Below are 22,465 nucleotides of genomic sequence, written 5' to 3' on the forward strand. Positions count from 1 at the left end.
AGCAGGCAGACACATTCTAAAAACAATTCTGTGGTTTGAAGAAACTGAGGTTGCAAGATCTTTGCCTTGTTTTATTTTATTTTATTTTTTAATTTTCTAGCAAGCACTCACAATTCTTATACTACCCTATTTTTGTATTGTCTTCTGAGAACCTATGCATGTCAGCCAGTATTCTGTGACCCTACAGTATTGCTGTCCCCAAATATTCACCTAGCTAGTACTATGCATTCATGCATGCCTCAATTTAATCCCCAACAAAAGCAGCTGTCTCTCCTATGATAACCAGAACTTAGCTTCCAATTTTAATTATGCACATGACATTTTGCCATGAGAATTTCTTTTATTGATTGTTTTTCTTATATTCTCTTTCATATTTGACCCCAAAACTTATTTTGTTTATTGTATTCTCTTCTGTGACTTGTTGCCCAGAACACTGGTTGAAGGAAAACATGCGTCAATAAATATATAGAGAATGACTGGTCACCTTACCGTGCTTTATGATAACTGTGATATTTCTTATATCATTGTGTTTACAGGATACAGGATTTTTTTTATTTTCCCATGACTCTAATTAGTCATGCCACATTGATGGGCTACTAAACTGTAGTCCATTCTGTGGGAGCCACCATGCAACGCATGAAACACTACTGCTATTCTCACAGATGGTGTGATGGGAGTGTGTCTGAAGACAGCCAAGTCTTAGACTGGCCAATTACTTCAGCTATGGAAATGTTTGTTAAAAACAAGTGCTATCTCATATAATTTCCATGTAAGAAGCAAACAAAAGCAGACAGTGATGAGAACTGAAACTGAGCATACATGTAAGACAGACACAAGAGTGCAGGGTAGGGTGAAGTATGAGGAGTAGAGATAACAATTCTTAAACAATACACTGTACAGGCTGCAGGTCAGAGTGGCAAAAAGAGAAGCTAGGGATCCACCCTGACTTCTTAAGTTGAAGGTTTGTTCTCATTGCCACAGCCCCCAATGCTTTCAGGTGAAGTTCCCTTGGAGTTACAGTGAGTAAATCTTAAATTCCTCATTTTTTATTAGCCATGTACTCATAATTACTTCCTTACAACTGGTATAAGCTTGGCTGAGTTTCTTTTTCTGGCTAAAATAAATCTAACTAAACAGATAATTTCTAGTTTCTATTTCTGTAGCCTATCATGACTGACAAATAATTGTGTTATCCATGCCATATCTTGAACAAGGTCCTAGATTGTAAAGTGTGGATACATACAGGCAGACACTCACACTTACATAAAGTAAAAATCAACACATCTTAAATAGGAAAAGAGGGAGACAGCTCAGCGGATAGGAGGAACACTTGTTAGTCTTCAGGGGACCCAATTTAGTTCCAGGCACCTATGTCTGATGATTGACGACCATGTGTAAGTGGATCTTCAGTAGACTTGACATCTTCCTCTGAAATTCACAGCACATGCACACACACACACACACACACACACACACAAACAAACAAACACACACACACACAAATGCACACATACACACGCAGAGTCATACTTTAAAATAAAGTAAATCATTAGAAACATGAAGAAAAGAAATAGTAGTATATGCATTATCTGAGGTCAAATTTATATTTTACACTCAGGAAGAATAATTTAGTTAATGGACAGGTTCAACACTTCACTCTGATTAAAAATATAGAGGAGGTGGGATTTGAACCCTTGGCTTCTTCATTGTCTTAGAAAGCTGATCTGCTTACTTCATTTTGCTATTTTACTACTTTCACATGCTTCCTTGTAAACCAAGAAAAATCAAGCAAGAAACTTCTAAGAATTCTAATAAATACTATATTGGGGGGACAAACAGTTCTGGTGTACAACTAAGGAATGTGATATCTACCCATAACAGCACTCTGTGCTACATTTCAAAGATTAAAAAAATATGTCTGGAATGATGGTTCTGTGGTTAAAAACATGTGCTGTTCCTCCAGATGACCTATGTTCAGTTCGCAGTGCCCACATGGTATTACATAACCATTGATAACTGCAATCCCAAGATGTCTGACTTTCTCTTTTGGTCTCTTTGGCCATCAGGCATGAAAGTAGTGTCCACATACATGCAGAAAACATGCCCACACCTAAAATAAAAGACTCTAAATGGACAAATTTCTAATGTTTTTGACATAAAGAAATGAAAAGTTGTTTGAGGAGATAAATACATTTATTCTGATTTAGGCACAGCAAATACTACATGATACCCACTTAGATATTAATTTCTATGTATCTATGAAGAAGTTGATATTTAAAATACATTTGTAAAAAATTAGCTGATTGTGGTAGCACTCATCTGTCATTCGAGCACTCTGGAAATAAAGATGAGAACTTCCTCTTAAAAAAAAAGAAGGAAGGAAGGAAGGAAGGAAGGAAGGAAGGAAGGAAGGAAGGAAGAATCTTTAAGTTATGAGTTTTTAAATTGTAGGATCTTGAGTAGTATTCATTATTAAAGTGTGGAAACCATACATCCAGGGCTAGGGCTCTTAGGGATAGCACTTACCTATCATGTACATACCCACCTCTTGTAATAAGTGTTAGTTACTAGCATTTCGGATAGTGAAATCATTTTTACTCTGCCTATACGTGAGACAGTGCTAATTTTGATGAAATTTGATAAACTCTGATTTTATTGCCAGCTGTGTTTCATATGTTATTCATCAAAAGGAAAAAATAAATATAAACTACAAGGTTGTTTAATATATGTGTTTCATTTTATACCTTCTAAATATATTCACTCTATTTTTAAATGCTCACATATTTTTAGTTGAACCCCTCACAAATGCACCTTTAAAAGATATGCCCATGGAGCCATAGAAGGATATGAGAATATCTATTTTAGTAGAGAGATTGTGGTTAGGGAGAAATGGCCTCTACTATATATAAATTTTTCAGGCAGTATTAATGGGCACCTTTTAAATATATTCTTATCATCCCTTTTCTCCTCCTCATGCCTTCCTTCTACACTGTAAGCTCAGGAAACATAAAGACAAAACAACGAAATTAGAAGACACATCACACAGAAACCTTAACAGACACTCCTGTCACAGGAAGCAAGGTAGCTATGACACATAGGGAATACAAAGTAAACCTATTTCCTGACTCATTTTTCAAATTAGCTTGATGGTTCCTTGAACTGTCGATCCACTTTATAAGCTTTATTTTTGCTAGTCTACATTTTTCTTTGATTTCAATACCCCATCTGCTGATTTCACAATTCCCCATCAAACACTTTGAAATATAGTAGTTAACAAAAAAGACTGACCTTGCACTCAAAAATAAGGGCTTGGGGATTTAGCTCAGTGGTAGAGCGCTTGCCTAGGAAGCGCAAGGCCCTGGGTTCGGTCCTCAGCTCCGAAAAAAAGAACCAAAAAAATAAAAAATAAAAAAAATAAAATAAAAACATGGGCCTCTGAGATGGCTCGATGCACAAAGGCACTTAAGGCCATGTCTGATGGCATGAGTTTGATTTCTGGGATTCACCACTAAAAATTAAAAATAAAAATCTACAAAATTAAAGACTTCAAAAACAAAACAATGTCCTCATAATTTTCGAGAGTTAAGAAAGTGTAATGTTTCCTGCTACTTTCTTCAAAAAGTAAAGACAATATTCTCAAACCCAGGGATTAATACTGATAGCATTCCAGCTCCCCAAATCTAGTGAAAACTTCATGATATTTCTATAGATTTCTAAAAGTCACAGAGGCAAAGTTATCTAGGACATTTCTTAGCAAATGTGTCATGCAATACTGAGGTTAAAGTTAGACAGTCTCTAATCACCCTAGAAGGTGGCCTTGCATGAAACTTCAAAGACACCATGAAATCACGCTGTCTGTCCTTGGGTGGGTCCAAGTCCAGACAGCAGAAACTCTGTACTAGGAGCTCATAAAGCTTTCCTTTCTTTTCTTTGTTTTTTTGGCACAGACTATCCATATCTGTCTCACACTTATCTTGAACTCACAATTCTTCAAAGATCTGTAGCTCCGTGCTTAGCTCTTCCTTTCCTTCACAGGAACAGTAATCAGGACAGTCCTGCTGTACCTTAGTCACAGAGCATTGTTTTCCCTTATAATGTAATTTATACTCCTTTGAATAACACATATCTAAACCATACATCCAGGGCTAGGGCCCTTAGGGATAGCACTTACCTATCATGTACTTACCCACCTCTTGTAATGTTAGTTACTAGCATTTCAGATAGTGAAATCATTTTTACTCTGCCTATACGTGAGACAGTGCTAATTTTGATGAACTCTGATTTTATTGCCAGCTGTGTTTCATACGCTGTTCATCAAAAGGAAAAAATAAATATAAACTACAAGGTTGTTTACTATATGTGCACTTCATTTTCTACCTTCTAAATATATTCACTCTATTTAATATTTAAATGTTATTTCCTGTTGCTGAAATAAAGTATTATGACAAAAGCACAAAAGCATCTTGAAGAAGAAAAGATTTATTGAGCTCATAGATTCTGGTTACTGTTCATCTTGGCAAGGAACCTGAGGAACCTGGTCACACTGCATCTGTGGTCAAAAGAAGAATTCGGGGTATACATGGAGTCTCACAGGGTAAATGTTGGCTGCAGAACCTTTTACCTGGATTCCATCCCTGGAACCCAAATAGAGGTAGAAGGAGAATACTCTAAAAAGTTATCTTCTCACTTCTGCAGGTATATCATGACACAAGCATAAGCACATACTCCCACACTAAGAAATTGTTTTTAAATAAAAAAGAAGCAGAGGACGATGAAGTAATGGTGAAAAAGAAAGAGGAAGAGGGGGAGGAAGAGGAGGAGGAGGAATAAGAGCACAATGAGTGCTTGTGCTCAGCTCAGCTCTTCCTTTTCACACAGTCCAGCATCCAGCATACAAAGTGGTCCCATCCACAATTAAGATGGGTCTTCCCACAGCTAATCAACATAATCAAGGCATCCTCACAGATATACCCAAAACACATCTTGCACATGAGTTGAGGTCCTATCAAGGTAGACACTAACTTAAATCAAGCATCACAAATTTGTTGCAATGTTAGTTTTATAGTGTTCAGGACACCTATTCCTTTAAAAGTTCATTTTGTCTTGCCCTTTAAATTGGTTTAAAAAGATAAATTTTAACAAAAGCATAACTGACATACCAGTCTAGAATTCCTATGGAAGCCCTCGTTCTACCAGAAGCCACACTTTTACCAAGAATACCAAGTAAGTCTTATGCCCATAGATCCAAACACACCATCAATGCCCACCCATCCTATTCCCAACCTCTATCCTCTATCATCACTATATCCTAGCTCACAACTCCAGTGTAAGCCCTCCTTCCCCATCAGATGTTACGCTAGCCACCAGAATCCCGAAGACTGCTCATCCATGGACCACCACTACCCTCTCAGTTCCTAGCCACCAAATCCCAAGCATTATTTCCCATGATATCCAATCTGTCAGCTCCTTTGCATACCCTCTGCTTCACCAGAACCTACACTGATCACCTGAACCACAACAACTCAAATAGCCTGGCCACCCTAACACAATCCCTGCTCAGTACATTCCCAGGAAACCCTTAGTCACCATATCTGGTCCCTAAACCAACTCCTGCAAAGGACTCATGGCTGAAACAGAGGCCATACCAGCCCACTGAACATAATTTCCAACTTCGGCTGAAACCCCACTTATACACATTGACTAGAGGCCACCCCAACTTCCAACTCTAGTGGATTCCTTCCATTAAACCACAGGCCATTCTTGCCAGAACACCAGAGAGGAAACAGAGACCAAAGAAAAGACAATGACCCAACAACCAAAGTCAGAAATAGGCACCAGACTTGTAATTACCAAAATCCATATGCCAAGACACCAAGAGCTGAAGGGGTTTGCAATCCCATAACAAGAACAACAATATCAACCAACCAGATACCCAAGAGTTCCCAGGGACTAAACCACCAACCAAAGAGTACCCATGGAGCAATCCATGGCTCCAGCTGCAAATAGAGCAGAGAATGGGCCTTATCAGGCCATCAATGGGAGGAGACGCCCTTGGTCCTATGAAGATTAGATGCCCCAGTGTGGGGAATGCCAAGGCAAAAAGTTGGGATAGAGTGGGAGGATGGGTAGGGGAGCACCCTCATGGAGGCAGAGAGTGGGTTGATGGGATGGGGGCCTTCCAGATGGGAAATCGGGAAAGGGGATAACATTTGAGATGTAAATAAAGAAAATATCCAATAAAAGAAAAATAAAAAAGAACATAACCCACAATAGCCAGGGTAATATGTTACCACCAGATCCCAGCTATCCTATTACAGTATCCCCTAAATATGCCAGCACTGCTGAAACATAAGAAAAGGATCTGAAAACAATGTTCATAAAGATGATAAGGGTTCTTAATAGGAAATGAATAAATTCCTTAAAGAAATTAAGAATAGACAAAGAAAAAATTGGACAAAATGAATAAATGCCTTAAATAAAGCCAAGAGAAAACAAAGAATTGAAGGAAAGAACAAAACTGTTCAAGATTTCAAAATGAAAGTAGATGAAATAAAGAAAGCAGGACCTAAGGGAAAATTAAGGTAAGTGAGCAAGAATTACTGGTGCAAGCATCCCCACAAGAATATAAAAGATGGAAGAGAGACCCTAAGTTAGAAGATGCAACTAAAAAGAAAAAATGTTAAATCTAAAAAATTTCAGATACAAAGAATCCAAGAAATCTGGAACACTGTGAAAAGACCAAAGCTAAAAATAATAAAAATAGAATAACAAAAGATTCCCAACTAAAGTGCCCAAAAAATATTTTAACAATATCATAGAAGAAAATTTTCCTAACCTAAAGAAGGCAATGCATGAAAAAATACAAGAAGCTATCAAAACACCAAATAAATTAAACCAGAAAGTCCCTTGCCACATAATCATCAAAACACTAAATGTACAGAACAAAGAAAAAATAGTAAAAGCAGCAAAGTAAAAGTTAAGTAATATACATAAGTAGACCTATTAGAATTATACCCAACATCTCAATGGAAACTCTAAAAGCCAGAAGGGCCTGGACACATGTGCTGCAGACTCTAAGAGACCACAGATGCCTTCACAGATTACTCTACCCAGAAAACCTTTTAATTACCCTAGAGGGAGAAAACAGCACATTCCATGATAAAGTCCAATTTAAACAATATCCATGCACAAATTCAGCCTTAAATAAGAAACTGAAAGAAAAACTGCAACAGTTTAACGTATATGCATAAAAATACAGGAAATCGATAAACTCATACAAATAGAAACAAAAGAAGGAAAACACACACTATCAACAACATAATAATAATAGGTTTTAATGATCACTGATGATCAATATTTATCAATATCAATGAACTCAACTCTCCAGTTGAGTCTGGCAGTTCCTCAGAAAATTGGAAATTGCGGACCCAGCTATACCACTCCTGGACATATATCTAAAAGATACTCCAACATATAACTAAAACGCATGCTCCACTATGTTCATAGCAGTCTTATTTATAATAGCCAGAAGCTGGAAACAACCCAGATATCCCTCAACAGATGAATGGAAAATACAGAAAATGTGGTATATTAACAGAGTGGAGTAATACACAGCAATTAAAAACAATGACCTCAAGAAATCTGAAGGTGAGTGAATGGAACTAGGAAATATCACCCTGAATGAGGTAACCCAGTCACAAAAGAAGACACATGGTATTTATTCACTGATCAGTGGATATTAGGCATAAAGCTTGGAATATCCACAATACAACTCTCAAACCATATGAAGCACAAGAAGAAGGAAGACCAAAATGTTAATGCTTCAGTCCTACTTAGAAGGAAGAACAAAATAATCATGGGAGATAGAGGCAGAGAGGAACCTGGGACAGAAGAGAAGAGCGGGAACAAAAGAGGGGCAGGATCAGGAGTGTGAAGGAACTGGGGACAAGTACAGAGGATCAGGAAATTGAGTGCAGGTTTATTGCAGTGGGAGATAGGGACTCAGAGGTAGCCACTGGAAAGTCCCCAATGCCTCGGAAGCAAGAGTCACCCAGGATCCAAGAGGGATGACAGTAGCTGAAATAGGGAAAGAGAACCTATTGAGTCCATATCCAGAGGTTAGGCAGAGCCCCAGAATGAGGGATGGGATCACACACCCATCTCAAATATAAAAACCTGGAATTGTTCCTGTCTAAGTGAAATGCAGGGGAAAAGAGCAGAGCCGAGACTAAAGAAAAAGCCATCCAGAGACTGCCCACCCAGGGGATCCAGCCATAGACAGACACCAAACCCAGACAGTATTACTGATGCCAAGAAGTGCTTGCTGACAGGAGCCAGATATAGCTGTTTCCTGAGGGGCTCTGCCAGAGCCTGGCCAATACAGATGCAGATGCTCACAGCCAACCATAGGGCTTAGCACAGGGACCCCGGTGGAGGAGTTAGAAGAAGAACTGAAGGAACTGAAGGGGTTTGCAACCCCATAGGAAGAACAACAATATCAACCAACCAGACCCAAGACCAATTCCACCTCTCCCAAGTACATCACTGTAGGGTAATCAAACCCTCAGGAAGAGGACCTTTAGAGGGGCCTTTGGATCTCACTACAAATAAGGTTGTACTTTAGAATATCATCTAACTATTCACTTAGGTGTTTTGTTTAGTTTTTATTTTTGTTTTGTTGGGTTTTGTTTTTCTTTTTTTCCGTAATGAATGTAGCTTTGATTCCTTCCTTTTGTGTCTTCATTTCTTTGGCTAACAGTATAGTTGATTCAAATAAAGAAATCTCCAAATATTAGTAGCTTGGAAAAGTAAAAAGGAATAAAAAAGCAAACTCCCTCCTACAATCCTCTCTCTCTCTCTCTCTCTCTCTCTCTCTCTCTCTCTCTCTCTCTCTCTCTCCCTCTCCTTCTGCATTTTATATGGTATGAGGGGCAGTTTAAGTGACATAAACATGGCTTGGATTCCCTACTGTGAACAATCTTTGTGCAGAACACTTCATTGGAGAAACTTCCAACACTTCCCTGTATGTGCCATAGGACTCATGTTTGTAAACAAGGCTGAATCCTCACCCGTAAGTGTGAATAAGACCTTGTAAAAACAAGAAAAGACGAATAAAGTTCTCCACTTTGTGTATCATATGAGTTGCTTTGAAGGCAGTAATTAGAAAGCTAAGAGTTTAAGTTGTTTCAAACTAACGACAATTATTGCGCAGCTAAATCTCAATCTGATTTTCTGAAATTCAGCTCAGGGACTTTTATACTCAATCATATTACATAACTGATTTTCTAAAATATTTCCCAAGATAAACACTTTAATGAAATTGTGCATTTTTCCTTTGTGACAAGTTGCCGCTATTTGTCTTCTATATGGTATAAAAAAAACAGTTTATTGTGATTTGCATTCCATTTTTATAAGTTATAATGGTCCATGAAGACTCTAATTTGTTTTTAGTTATGGATAACTTGTGTATTATGATGCTTTTTAAATGATATGCAGCACTTTTACATTTTTTTTTACTTTAAGTGTTTAGAGGAGCTCAAGATACAAGACTCTTTTCAGTGCAGACCTAAACATGACCGTTCTTTGGATATACCATATAAGTAAACTATAGCATGTTTTTAAAAAACAAAACAACATAAACAGAAAATAACAGAATAAAATTATTGAAATTCTGACAAATAAGGTGGGCAGTATTGGCACATTCTTTAAATCCCAACACTCAGAAGGAAGCAGGAGGTGGATCTCTGAGTTCATGTTTGATCTGACCTTCTTCCGGGCAGCCCAGCTGGTCTTGGCTTCTTTCTTGCTGTCTCATCTGAGCTTCTACTAAGCAGCTGAACTTGTTTGGGAGACATTAAAGCCTGCCTTGTCTGAGAGTTAGTACCTCAGTTTGTCTGAGTCTTCTCTGCACCTTGCCTTGTCTGAGAGCGCCTTCCAACCATGTCTGTTGTTTACATATTCTTGTGGAGGGAGGCTCCTAGTGAATCTGTCACTTTCAGGGACTTCCTGAAACTGCTTTGAATTGTTTACTTCCTATCTCAATGAGCTTCCCTAAAAGATGTTGAGGCTTAACTCCTTTATAGCATCTGGCTATTTCAACTTCCTATAAACATTTTTTTCTTTAAATATTCTGGGTCTTTTTTGACCCTCATTGCATATTCTGTCTTAAAATTTTTTCTCTGAATATGGAGGGTTTTAATCGCACAGGAAACTGTTACACAACAATAGTGATACAGTACTGCAGATGATTAGTAGTGTAAAAATTCAATATGGAGTAATGTGTACCATTTAAAAACTTAAAAACATTGATTCATTCATTTAACAGTAACTGTAGGACATTGATAATGGAATTTTTCTTAAAGCTGGGAATATACCATTCCTTTACCCTTACCTAAGAACCTCCGTTCTAGCATAGAAACAGATGAAAATAGTCAATAAAGACATAATACTGAATGCTGAAATGTACCATGAAGATTACTCTTGAAGATTATGAATAAAAGAGGATTAGAGAGCAATAGTGATACAAATGGTATGAAATTCGTACAGAGATAGGCAGATAGACCAATGGAATAGAATTAAAGACCCAGAAATGAACCCACACACCTATGGTCACTTGATCTTTGACAAAGGAGCTAAAACCATCCACTGGAAAAAAGATAGCATTTTCAAATAATGGTGCTGGTTCAACTGATGGTTGGCATGTAGAAGAATGCAAACTGATCCATTCTTATTGCCCTGTACAAAGCTTAAGTCCAAGTAGATCAAGGACCTCCACATAAAATCAGATATATTCAAACTGATAGAAGAAAAAGTAGGGAAGAGCCTCAAACATATGGACACTGGGGAAATTTTCCTGAACAGAACACCAATGGCTTATGCTCTAAGATCAAGAATTGAAAAATGGGACCTCATAAACTTGCAAAGTTTCTGTAAGGTGAAGGACACTGTGAATGGGACAAAATGGCAACCAACAGATTGGGAAAAATCTTTACCAATCCTACAACTGATAGAGGGCTTATATCCAAAATATACAAAGAACTCAAAAAGCTAGACTGCATGGAGATAAATAACCCTATTAAAAAATGGGGTACACAATTAGACAAGATGGATGAAGCAAAGAAGTGCAGGCAGACAGGAGCCAGATGTAGATCTCTCCTGAGAGACACAGCCAGAATACAGCAAATACAAAGGCGAATGCCAGCAGCAAACCACTGAACTGAGAACAGGACCCCCGTTGAAGGAATCAGAGAAAGAACTGGAAAGCTTGAAGGGGCTCAAGACCCCATATGAACAACAATGCCAAGCAACCAGAGCTTCCAGGGACTAAGTCACTACCTAAAGACTATACATGGACTGACCCTGGACTCTGACCTCATAGGTAGCATTGAATATCTTAGTAAGATCACCAGTGTAAGGGGAAGCCCTGGGTCCTGCTAAGACTGAACCCCCAGTGAACGTGATTGTTGGGGGGAGGGTGGCAATGGGGGGAGGATGGGGAGGGGAACACCCATAAAGAAGGGGAGGGGGAGGGGCTAGGGGGATGTTGGCCTGTAAGCTGGGAAAAGGAATAACACTCTAAATGTAAATAAGAAATACTCAAGTTAATAAAAAAATGGGGTACAGAGCTAATTAAAGAATTGTCAGCTGAGGAATATCGAAGGGCTGAGAAATACCTAAAGAAATATTCAACATCCTTAGTCATCAGGGAAATGCAAATCAAAACAACCCTGAGATTCCACCTCATACCAGTCAGCATGGCTAAGATCAAAAACTCATGTGACAACAGATGCTGGTGAGGATGTGAAGAAAGAGGAACACTCCTCCATTGTTGGTGGAGTTGCAAACCACTCTGGAAATCAGTCTAGAGGTTCCTCAAAAAATTGGACATTCCACCACCTGAGGACCCAGCTATTCCATTCCTGGGCATATACCCACAAGATGCCCCAACATATAAAAAAGACACATGTTCCACTATGTTCATAGCAGCCTTATTTATAATAGCCAGAAGCTGCAAAGAACCCACATGTCCTTCAACACAGGAATGGATACAGAAAATGTGGTACATGTACACAATGGAGTACTACTAAGCTATCAAAAACAATGACTATAAAATATCATCCTGAGAGGTAACACAGTCAAAAAACACACACATGGTATGTAGCCACTGATAAGTGGATATTGCCTCAAAAGCTCCAATTACCCAAGACACAATCCACAGACCACATGAAGCTCAAGTAGAAGTAGGACTAAAGTGGGGATACTTCAGTCCTTCTTAGAAAGGGGATCAAAAATATTCACAGGAGGAGATATGGAGACAAAGTTTGGAGTAGAGACTGAAGGAAAGGCCACTCAGAGCCTGCTCCACCTGGGGATACAGCCCATAGTCATACAGCCACCAAACCCAGACAATATTGCTGTTGCCAAGAAGTGCATGCTGACAGGAGCCTGATATAGCTGTCCTCTGAGAGGTTCTGCCAGAGCATGACAAATACAGAAGTGAATGCTGGCAGCAAACCATTGAACTCAGAATGGAGTTCCTATTGGAGGAGTTAGAGAAAGGATTGAAGGAGCTGAAGGAGTTTACAACCCCATAAGAATAACAATACCAACCAACCAGAGCTCCCATGGACTAAACCACCACCCAAAGAGTACACATCAACAGACCCATGGTTCCAGCAGCAAATGTAGCAGAGGATGGCTTTGCTGGGCACCAAAGGGAGAAGTCTTTCGTCCTGCCAATGCTGGACCCCCAGTATATGGGAATGTCAGGGTGGGGAGACAGGAAGGGGTGGGTGGTTGGGTAAGGGAAAGGGGATAACATCTGAAATGTAAATTTAAAAATCCAAAATAAAAAAGAGTGTGAGAGAAAAAGGGGAAGTGGGATATTATTAGTATGAACTTGTGCTGGTCAGTTTTCATAAATTTGACACATACAGAGTCACCCTAGAAGAGAGGACAACAATTGTAGAATTGCCTTCATAAGATTGGACTTGTGGCATGGCTGTGAGGCATTTTCTTGATTAATGACTTCTATGCAAGGGCCCAGGCCACTGTAGCCAGTGCCAGCCCTAGACAGGTAGTCCTGGGGTATCCAAAAAGCCAGCTGAGCAAACCATGTGGAGAGAGCCATTCACAAGAAGCCAAGAAGCCACATTCCTACATAGTCTTTGATTCAGTTCTTGCTTCTGGGGGGCTTAAGTTCCTACCCTGACTTCTCCCAATGAGGGATTGTGACCTAGGACTCATAAAATGAAATAAACTTTTCTCCCTTTGATTGGTTTTAGTTACTATTTTATTACTCCATCAGAAAGCAAAGTAGAACTATACTCCTGTGAAAAGGTAATACTTATATAGTGTTTTCTTAAAGGAGCCTTAGATTCTGCCCATGGAGACAGTGCAGTCTATGGCAACAACCTCAAATGTCATGGAAAGAAGAATACACTCAGTGCATGAGGAAGTAGTAAGATCATTTTTCTTGAGTTACATGAAAGAATGTGGACTAGAAAATGGGGTCGAGAATGGATGCTTGTGCTAAGGATGCCAGTTTTTCTGTAAGTGTGGTCAACCCTCTGAGAGGCTGTTAAGCCTCAAGTTTCCATAGATGCATACTTGTATGTAACAAAACACTCAAGAATATATTTTTATGGAAAAATAAATATATTTGCCTCCTGTATACAGACATCAGTCCATGGTTGATTAACTCCATTATTCTGGAGGCTTCGTGAGTCTGCACATCAAGGCTGAAGTGACTAAGCAAAATTCCTGTAGTTTGGTTTAGGAGATCTCTCAGAGTATCAGACATTACAAACTCAGTTGTCAGCTTGTGGCAATACTGGGAGGTAGTGATTTCTTTAAGATGCCATGTCTTATGGAAGGGGTTCTGTTATTAGAGTGAAGGAGAATTTTGGGACCAGGTCCTTTTCATTTCATTTATCCCCTTGATATGCATCATGTGAGTCTCCTCCTCTATCACACTCACCCACCCTGTGCCCAGAAGTCATGGAGCTGGGTGAGTGGCCACATACCTCTGAAAGCATTGTCTAACATAAGCCTTTCCTCTTTATAAGCTTATTTATTTCAGACATTTATGACATGAATACACTGTTTCAAACATAAAAGTCATTCCCGATAGGTCAGTAAGTGTAAAAAGGGGAAAGAAGGAAACTCAGATCCCAATTCCTCCTGCAAACATGTGTGCCTACTATCCAGAAGGTATCTCCCCCACTTCCTAATAATGAAATGGACTAGACATCAACCTTTAATAAAACATATGGTCTAATAAAAGTTGAGGATAAACTGGAGGAACTACATATGGCTCAGAGGCTAAAAGCATTGCCTGTTCTTGCAGAGGGCCAGAATTCAGTTCTCAGGCCCTACATGGCAGCTCAGGAATGTCGGTGACTCAGTTTCAGGGAATCTGAATCTTTACCAAGACACCAGGCATAGTGCACCAAAGATGGTAACACTCATCCTGTTACTTCAAAAGCACTAGCTCCAAATTTAGCTTCATTGTGAGTTATTGAAAATAAGCAGATGGATAAACCCATGCTCCCACTACATATGTAGCAGAGGATGGCCTTGTTGGGCATCAATGGGAGAGGAAGTCCTTGGTCTTGCCAAGGCTCGATGCCCCAGTATAGGGGAATGTCAGGGAAGGGAGGTGAGAAGTGGTGGTTGGATGGGTGGGAGAACACCTTCATAGAAGCAGAGGGAGGGGGAATGGAATGGAGGTTTATGGATGAGAAGCCAGGAAAGGGGATAGCATTTGAAATGTAAATAAAAGGAATATCCAACAAAAATAAAGTAAAAAAAAAGAAAGAAAGAAAGAAAGAAAGAGAGAGAGAAGGAAAGAAAGGAAAGAAAAGAAGCAGTTTTTCACAAGAATCTTGAATAGACCAAGATCAGTGCCCTATAGTGGAAAAAGCTAAGCGCCACCAAATGCTTGCCTGAGAGGACCCTCTGTTCCTCCACTTTCCCTTCAGAAAAAGGCAGGTATCCCAGGGATATCAACTGAACACAACATAAAAGTTACAATAAGACTAGACACATGATGCCCTCATATCAAGACTGGATAAGGCAATGGACTAGGAAGAGTCTCAAGAGCATTTGAAATAATCAAATATAGCTCCTACTCCCATTGTTAGGAGTTCCATGAGAATATCAAGGTACATGATCATAACACATATGGAAAGGATCTAGCACAGACCCATATAGGCTACCTGATTGTTGGTTTAGTCTCTGTGAGCCCCTTTGAGCTCAAGTCAGTTGTTCCTATGGATTTTTCTTGTAGTGTCCTTGGCCTCTCTGGTTCCTACACATTTTCCTTCCCCTCTACCTGGGGATTCCCTGAGCTGCACGTAATCCTAATGTTTGGATGTGACTCTGTTGCTGGATGAAGCCTCTGGGGTGATGCTTGGGCTAGGCTCCAGTTTTTAATGAGTATAGCAGAGTATCACTACGAGTCATTTCATTGACTTGTTGTTTTGTTTGGTTTTGGCCAGTCATGTTTGGTTGTACCCTAGGTCTCTGGGCCATCCAATTTCTCATTCCTCCCTGTCCAGATGTTTTCAGACATGGACTTCTTCTCATGGCATAAATCAACAAGTTGGATCAGTCATTGATGAGAACTGTGAGATGCCACATGGTATTAAGTCTAACAGTCTATGTTAGATTCCTGTCACTCACATAATGGAAAGCAAACTGAAGTTCTCCAACTTTTCTTCTGACTTCCATGTTTGTGGAATGGCATGCACCTTTACATACACATGCTTACATAAATGTACATACATATGCACACAATAGATAGAAAATATAGACAGTCAAAAAAAGAGAGATGATTGACAGATAAGATAGGTGGATGATATATAAATGATGCATTGATTGATGATAGATAGATAGATGATAGATAGATAGATAGATAGATAGATAGATAGATAGATAGATAGATAGATAGATGATAGAAAGAGATAGATATAATAAATACATTGGTAGTGATGCTTCACAGAAAATGGGGCGGAAAGAATGCCAGGTCTATAAAATGGGAAGATATATAGGAAAATATGTCTGCTGGGCACAACATGGCTGTTGCACTCATGAATTCATGGTAGCTCTTGTTACCCATACAAGATTACATTTCATGATGGATGTGCAATAGGGTCCTTTGAAGATTATGGGTTTATTGGAGGTTAAAGATTGTTGGGAGAGGGTGGTGATTTTCATCAGTGGTATGGGCACTGGTATGTCTCCCATACATGAGAACATAATTTTCAACCCATTGGAAAAGCAACTCTTCTTAAACTGAGTCAGTTTGCTTATCTGTCTCTCTCTCTCTTCTCTCTCTCTCTCTTTCTCTCTCTCTCTCTCTCTCTCTCTCTCACACACACACACACACACACACACACACACACCACACACACACACACATAGACAAATAGACAGAAACAGAGTCAAAGACAGACAGACAGAGAGAGAAAGAGTAAGGCAGAGACAGAAATTGATAGTGATACAAAAGCAAAGATCAAATATAAATCCTGTCATTTATTGAATCATAGACTTTGAAGATGTTATAGAAGCTGTTGAGTGTTTTCAAATTTCCTTAATGATCTCAATTTATTGTTAAAGATATAGATCACTATGGAGGAAAATTGATGAAATGTTTTTCTAAAGAAAACACCTAAAGCTTCAAGAGTATATTCTCTTCATGCTGTAGAGAAATTATTTTACAGAAAGTTCATTTTAGCCTACCCGTTTTCACTGGAAAGTTGTGTGATTCAGAAAATATGGAAATTAATTTACCTTTCAGTTAGTAAAAGTTAAAGTTGATTCAGGTCAGTGGCATTTATAAAACTGTTTCATACCCTCAGAACCAAAATTTTAGTACAACAATATTTCAATTGAATTCTTTTTATAGAAATATTTATGCTTCCTATAGAAATATAGTTCATCATCTTATAAAGTACACTTAGAATCTCATCTCAAAATACAGTAATTATATTTGTGAGAAAAAAAGAAATTGGGGTGTGGATAAGAGTTTATATGTGGCTACATCTGGTTGATTCTTTGCAGAACACAAAGGTGGAAGAGGGACACGTTCACTTACTTGCTGGTGATGATGTATGCTCAGATCAATAATATAACGCAAGAATATTAAGCAATTTTACTTCATAATAGGTTGTGGAAAGTGACCACACTTTGCATTTCCTGACTTTGTGGTGCTTTGGGGCTTTCAGTGGTTCCATCAACATAAAGAAAATGAGAGTCTAGTGATCTTTACTTTTGCATCACTATAAAAATACTTGGAAAATCTGACGACCAGGAGGAAGCAGACAGATCTATAGGGCAGTTCAGCTTTCAACCCAATCTCCATCTCCACATATACTTTCATGCTCTTTCAAAGTTCTAAACAGTTTAAGCTGAACTATCAGCACTCAAACATATTATGTCTCTAAAAATTAACGATGTGGTACTGTCTCTGAGCAGAGGGAATGTTCTTTGGAACTCAGTTTATTAAGCTAAGTTTACTAAAGCTCATTGTTTTACTGTGATCATTTACTATCATTGAGCTAGCCTTATCTATTGAGAGAAATGAAGTTCACTGTCTTAGTGTGTCAGCTTATCCTTCTGAAAAACCGAATTGATGTAGTCGGAATACAACAGATTACTTAGTAGTTTAATAATCTAACATTCTGACAAAACCAAAAGAGCTGCTAAGATATTACATCATGATAGAAAATATAGTGTATTTTAGGCTATCCTGGACTAAGTACCAAATACCAGGCCAGTCATGGATATATATAATGCCCTGTCTCAAAGATATGAATAAATATATATTTAGCATTTAAGGCTAGACAATTGATCAATTAGTAAAAGATTGAAACATAGAACATGGAATGTTAAGACTGTTAACATGCTGACCTATTATAAAACAAGTAAGACTTGATCTCCATCTTACTGATAATGTCACTGACAGAAAGAATCCTGAAATCCACTAGAAGAATAGTAATAGAAGTGAATGAAGTATGTGAGCAGAGCTTGGAACAAAGGGGCAGGGAGTTGGACCATATCAAACCTCTTTTGGTAATTTGTTAAAGGGTTCTGAGTATGAGAATATGCCTAATTAAATAAATAATTAAAATATACTTTCCTAATTCTTCAGTTGTTTGCTTAGCTACTTAGACAGTTGATTTGATTACTAACCTAGAGACTCTCTAGCAATGGTTGATAGAAATCTATCAAAATTTCAATGTAGAAGCAGATGATAAACCCCAGTGAAAATCTCAGGTTGTCCTTCATCTGAGTTAGCTGGAGACAAATGTTTCAAGGGATAAATAACCAAAGTAACATGCAGTTCTTTTATTTTCCAGTGTTTCATGTTATGGTGGTGATATTTGTTCACATATGCATTCCCCAAGTCAACATTCGAATCTTAAAATTTAATATGGTCCTTGCTGAACTTTCTACGAGATTTTTGCCCTATAAGCAGTGAAAGGGAACTATTTAAATCTGTTTTAATTTCATAATTTCATTTCAGAAGATTTAAAAGATAGTTGAATGACTAATGTAAAAAAAAAACCCTACATTATTTTGATTAACATGTTGGCAATTTTACAGAAATGTTTGTTTTTTTTTTACTTGCCAAAAAAGAACTAATCCATATTAAAAATTAAATAGTTGCTTTAAGAAAGAAAGAAAGGAAGGAAGGAAGGAAGGAAGGAAGAAAGGAAGAAAGAAAGAAAGAAAGAAAGAAAGAAGGAAAGAGAGAAAGAAAGAAAGAAAGAAAGAAAGAAAGAAAGAAAGAAAGAAAGAAAGAAAGAAAGAAAGAAAAGGTTTTGACTGCTTATTAAGCTAGAGTTAGCCATAAAAACATTTTTGCCTTCTCTACAGCAACAGAAAGATTTGTCTAGGCTAAAATATTAAAAAATCCATTTGGGCTGTCAACAACGATGTCAAATATCAATCCAATATGATTTAAAGATTCAAAGCCATAAAAGAGAAATATTCATCAGATTCCTGTAGCATCTACATGGTTTCAAAGGACTGGGAAGAGTAACAAGCTGGGACTAGCACTAATGTAGACAGAGAGTCTCTGACTAAGGAAGTTAAGGGCTGAGCCAGTGCTCACTTGTGTCTGTGTGTGACTGTACTTCTCCTGTTCTCAGGTACACATTTCTTCTGGCAGCTTACCTATGCAATCACAGGTTTACTGATCCTGTTTTAAGGTATTTTGCATTGTAATTCCACTCACCCCACCACCACCACACACACACCAGAGCCATTTTACATCCATCAAATGCATGATAATCGAACATTTACCACACTTTTTTAAAGATAGAAAGTGACAATAACTTCATTGTTGTCCTTGGGGAGCTTATAACATAATTACCATCTGATAAAACCATTGAGGAGAAATTAGACTATGACTAAACTATCATGATGTCATATTTTTCAATTTTACTTTACTCCTAAACTCAATCTTCATAGTCTTCCTTGTATAGGTCAAAATGATTAGTATTATAAATACATAGCAACATAGTATGTCCTGGTTTTCAACTTACTGTTGTGTGATCTAGATAAATAGCTATAGTATAATACATGTGGATGGATTTTCTAACAAATGACATTCTTTAACTTCTGAGAGAACCTATGATTTACTTTATGCCTTTTAAACTGAATTCTGATGAACTTTTAAGACACACACTTATATTACGGTGATCTCATGAGCAAAGCAGACCAATTAAGTTTATTAAATTTGAGTTAATGACACTAATAAGTGAAATATTTGCTCATTTATTAGTACAATCAATAAGCTATTGTTACCCAAAAATACACTGAGTTGTCAAGCAACTCAATAGAAAAATAAATAACCCAAATAAAATTAGGTCAATGACCCTAAAAACATGTATGAAATAAAGACATACAATAGGACAATGGCTATTCCTTGTTATCAACTTGACTATATCTGAAATGAACTACAATCCAGAGTTGGAGGGCTCAAATGTGATACAGATCTTGAGGCTGGAAGACACAAGTTTCTGACCTGGATCTTGGCATGGAGATCTTGAGGCAAAGTGTGCATGAATAGCTTAGACCCAGACAAGATAGTACAAGCCTTTAATCCCAGAAGACAGAAGCAAGGAGATCTCTGAGTTCAGGGTCAGCCTGGGACAAAGCAAGTCCCAGATCCAGGCATGATGGTACACATACCTTTAATCTGGGCTCCATATTCTGTTGGAGACCTACATAAGGACATTGGAAGAAGGAAGACTCAATCTTCTTTGCCTGCTTGCACTTAACTTGCCAACACATATGTTGAAACCTAGTTCTACAGAATACCAACTGAAACAACTAGCCTCATGGGACTAGATTCTTGGACTTCCCGTTCACAGCTGCCAATTGTTGGGATAGACTGTAAGTCATCACATGTCCCTCAATACAGAGAGACATTCCGTAAGTTCTGTAACTCTAGAGAGCCCTGAATGATACAGGTAGGTAACAGGCATCTGAAAAGGTCTCAACATCAATTATCATCAGGAAGATGCAAATCTTCAATGGGCTACTGTCTCAGAGGTGCTTCATGAGTGCCTCACTATCTAAAATAAAAAAGACAAGAGGTTACAAATGTTGGCATACCTGTGACAAAGGGAAACCTTTGCTTATCATTGTTTAGAACATAAAACAGTGTGAGGCACCTCAAAAAATTGCATATAACTGCCCTATGACTGAGCTATAGGGTAGACATAGCCAAAGAAAGTGAAATCACTGTGTCAGGGAACACTTATGATCCAATGTTTGTTTCATCACTCTTCACACTAGACAAGACACGAAATCTACACAAGCACACAGATGAAAGAAAAAGTATGGTATGTATATGTAATACAGTGCTGTTCATTCTTAAGGAAGAAAGCAAGAAATGTTGCCTTTTCTATAGTATGTATGAACTTAGAGAACACACTACAAAGTGAATTCAACCAGGAATGGAACTTCAGAACTTCCACTGACATGTGAAACTTAAATAATCTAAACCCTGAAGCAAAACATATAGTAGCTAAAAAGAAATAAATATAGAAATGGAGAAAAATGGAAATATACTGACTAAAGGGCCACACATATCAGTCAGACAAAAGGACAAGTATTTAAAACCCATGGGGCAGCATGGTGATTATGATTAGTATGATGCATTTTTTTAAAACACTAAGACAGAGCTGGAGTATGACTCAATGAAAGTACTCGCCCGGTTGGGGGTTCTTAGAATTAAGAACATACTTACATATATGAGCCCAAGGATCAGTTGTCAGTGACAATGGAGTTGGAGGAAGAAGACATACAAAACACAAACTATGTAACTATATAACTCCCCACTCAGAGAGTTAAAGGCAAGCAAGATTCAACATTGCCTTCAATTCTCTGGGTGTGAATAAGCAACTAAGCAAGGCTTAGTGAAGCTAGAAGGGAAACTTGGAAACATCTCTTGAAAGAGCTGTTGTGATTTTTCCAAAAGCTCCCTAGACAAAGAAAAAAAAAACATAGTATTTTCCGTCCAAATGTTGCCATCATAAAATTCTAGAATAACTTGGTAATAGAAATGTGAATTATTGGGGGTTGGGGATTTAGCTCAGTGGTAGAGTGCTTGCCTAGCAAACACAAGGCCCTGGGTTCGGTCCCCAGCTCCGGAAAAAAGAAAAAAAAAAGAAATGTGAATTATTTACCAATCCTAAAGAGAATGAGTAAATACTACTAGGTAGGTGGAATTCCAGATTCATCATATTCCCTGGCTTTTGAATCTGAACTGTCCCTCACAGGCCCATGATCTAAGTGCTTGTTTCTTCAGATGATAGTGTTTTGGGAGGCCATGACACCTGTAGAAGGTGCAACCTAGGCAACTGAGATAGTTCACTAGGCTAAGATAATAGGAGTTGATACAGAGACCCACACCCAACCATTAGAGTAAGGAGAGTTCTGTGGAAGAGAACTAAGATAGAATGTAGAAGTCAGAGTCGTAAAGACACCAAGAGAATATGACCCATAGAATCAACACACAAGAGCTCACAGAGACTGAAGCAACAGTCACAAAGACTGCATGGGTTTGCACTAGGGCCTTTGTATACATGCTGTGGTTGTTTAGCTTGGGCAATTTGCAAGACTCTTAATGGGAGGAGTGAGAGTGTCTCTGACTTCACCTGCTCTTAGGACATTTTCTCTCCTAAATGGGTTGCCTCCTCCAGCCTACGTATGAGAGTTTCTGGCTAGTCTCATTGCATCTTGCTATGCCATCTTAAGTTGATGTCACCAGGAGGCTTACTATTTGCAGAAGAAAACTGGAGAAGCAGTGGATCTGGAGGAGAAGGGAGGCAGGGGACTGGAAGGAGTGGAAGGAGGCAAAATTGAAGTCAGGATAAGTGAAATTAATTTTAAAAATTCTGGTTCCCATTGAAAAGATAAGTCTTTGTATTTAAGGCATAAGGTAAGA

Source organism: Rattus norvegicus, chromosome 6 (genome assembly GCF_036323735.1).
Source record: "Rattus norvegicus strain BN/NHsdMcwi chromosome 6, GRCr8, whole genome shotgun sequence".
Classification (NCBI taxonomy): Eukaryota; Metazoa; Chordata; class Mammalia; order Rodentia; family Muridae; genus Rattus; species Rattus norvegicus.